The sequence below is a fragment of the Hypanus sabinus genome, chromosome 6 (assembly GCF_030144855.1).
Source record: "Hypanus sabinus isolate sHypSab1 chromosome 6, sHypSab1.hap1, whole genome shotgun sequence".
NCBI classification, from domain to species: Eukaryota; Metazoa; Chordata; class Chondrichthyes; order Myliobatiformes; family Dasyatidae; genus Hypanus; species Hypanus sabinus.
The window spans coordinates 26,219,947-26,223,001 of record NC_082711.1 but is presented as its reverse complement, the minus strand read 5'-3'; positions in this window follow the sequence as shown (position 1 = coordinate 26,223,001).

The following is a 3,055-nucleotide window of genomic DNA, read 5'->3' as shown; positions in this document are numbered from 1 at the left end:
GTCTCTGAATGTGAACAAAACAAAAGAGATGGTTGTTGACTTCAGGAGGGCACGGAGCGACCACTCTCCACTGGACATTGATGGCTCCTCGGTAGAGATCATTAAGAGCACCAAATTTCTTGGTGTTCACCTGGCAGAGAATCTCACCTGGCCCCTCAACACCAGCTCCATAGCAAAGAAAGCCCAGCAGTGTCTCTACTTTCTGCGAAGGCTGAGGAAAGTCCATCTCCCACCCCCCCATCCTCAACACATTCTACAGGGGTTGTATTGAGAGTATCCTGAGCAGCTGCATCACTGCCTGGTTCGGAAATTGCACCATCTTGGATCACAAGAACCTGCAGCGGATAGTGAGGTCAGCTGAGAAGATCATTGGGGTCTCTCTTCCTGCCATCATGGACATTTACATTACATGCTGCATCCACAAAGCAAACAGCATTATGAAGGACCCCACACACCCCTCATACAAACTCTTTTCCCTCCTGCCATCTGGGAAAAGGCACTGAAGCATTCGGGCTGTCACAACCAGTCTATGTAACAGTTTCTTCACCCAAGCTATCAGGATCCTCAATACCCAGAGCCTGGACTGACACCAACTTACTGCCCTCTACTGTGCCTATTGTCTTGTTTATTATTTATTGTAATACCTGAACTGTTTTGTGCACTTTATGAAGTCCTGGGTAGGTCTGTAGTCTAGTGCAGTTTTTTTCTGTGTTGTTATTACGTAGTTCAGTGTAGTTGTTGTACTGTTTCATGTACACCATGGTCCTGAAAAACGTTGTCTCGTTTTTACTGTGTACTGTACCAACAGTTATGGTCGAAATGACAATAAAAAGTGACTTGACTTGATTGCTCGATTGAATGGCTTGTCATATGAAGAATGTTTGATGGCTCTGGACCTGTATGCACTAGAATTCAGAAGGATGAGGGGTGGAATAGTGAAAGGCTTTGGTAGAGTGGATGTGGAGAGGATGTTTCCTATGCTGGGGTGTCTAAGGCCATTGTACACAGCCTCGAATAAAGGGAGTCCTTTAAAATCGGAGATGAGGAGGAATATCTTTAGCCAGAGAGTAGTGAATCTGTGGAATTCATTGTTACAGGGGGCTAAGGAGGCCAGGTCTTCATGTATATTTAAGACAGAGGATGATAGGTTCTTGATTGGTCAGGGCACGAAAGGATACAAGAGAAGGCAAGTGATTGGGGCTGAGGGGAAAATTGGATCAGACATGATGAAATGGCAGAACAGACTTGATGGGCCAAATGGCCTAATTCTGCTCCTGTATCTTATGATCTTATAATCAGAACATAAATGGAAGACTTAAAGTGAAATATCCAGTAAATCATCCAATGCTGCAGATTACTTTTTATTATAGATTTATCAGCCATTCTACACCTGATCTGTACATTTCCGACAGATATCCTACTTCTTTCTCTGGTAATTTCAGATTATTTTAATTTTTTTCCTATTTGCACCTCTTCAAGACATGATCACCATTATGAACTACGGTAGTCTTTACACACATTAAATTGGCTCCAATCAATTTTTCTAGCTCTCTGCCTTTTCACAGTTCTTCCCTACTGTCACAGAATCACACCAATACACAAGCAGCGTCTTCACCTCACTGAGTATATGCACCCATTTCAAAGTAAATGTAAGACTTAAAATTCAACATAAATTTATGATCCACGTACATAAATGTTACCATTTATGACCTTGAAGTTCATTTTTAAGGCACTCACAGGAAAATAAAGAAATGCAACAAGAGTTATAAAAAGCTATACATAACCATAAGACCATAAAATATAGGAGCAGAACTAGGCCATTTGGCCCATCAAGTCTCCTCTGCCATTTCCTCATGGCTGATCTCCTGCCTTCTCCCTTTAACCTTTCAAGCCCTGACCAAATTTCCACAGATTCACCACTGTCACGCTAAAGAAATTCCTCCTCATCTTTGTTCTAAAAGGACAGCCCTCTATTCAGAGGCTGTAACCTCTGGTTTTAGACTCTCCCACCAGAGGAAACTTCCTTCCCACATCCACTCTACCAAGGCCTTTCACCATACAATATAACAAAGACTAACAAACATCCAATGTGCAAAAGAAGAGAGATCGTGCAAGTAATCCTTCAGAAGTAAATAAGTAATACTGAGATCATGAGTCATTGAGTTCTTGAATGTGAGTCTATAAGTTGTGTACTGTACTTACACTGATTCTCCCCCTATTCTCATCGCCTCTCCCACTCTAACTCTCACCTACACAAAGGGACAACTTGCTGACCTAGTCTCACATCTTTAGGATCACCTGAGGAAACCGCCATGGTCTCGGAAAGCACATGCTGACTCCACATAGATAGAGCCGGAGGTCAAGAATTAACTCAAATTGCAGGAGTGTGAGGCAGCAGCTCGACTAGCTGCACCTTCACTCTATCTCCATCCCTTTTCTCTGTAAATTAAATCTACCTTTAATCTCAGTTTCCCAGTCTTAATGAGGGATCTTCAAACCAAAATTTGTGTCTTTCGCCGGTCCAAGGCACAGCTGGCCAGCTGTTCCTTTACAGTCTTGTTTTCACATTTCAGAAACTTGCAGTGTTTCCTTGCTATTAAGACTTGATCATTCTAGTGTGTCTGGAGACATATACAGGCAAGAGGTTTAGAATGGGAGATGTACTTCCCCAAAGGGCATTAGTGAAGCAGATGAGTTTTACAATCCAATACCTTTATAGTTATATAGATAAAGAGAGATAAATATTAACGTTATTTGTCACATGTCCATCGAAACGTCAAAAAACACAGTGAAGTGCATTGTTTACATCAATAACCAACACAGTCCGAGGACTGACCTGGGGGGAGCCAGCAAGTGTCACCATGCCTCCAGCACCAACGTAGCACACCTGCAACTCGCTAACACTGACTGAACGTCTTTGGAATGTGAGAGGAAACCAGAGCTCCAGGAGGAAACCTACGTGGTCACAAGGAGAACGTGCAGACTCCTTACAGACAGCGGCAGGATTGAAACCTGATCGGTGATCGCTGCTCTGTAAAGTGACTGTGCGAACTGC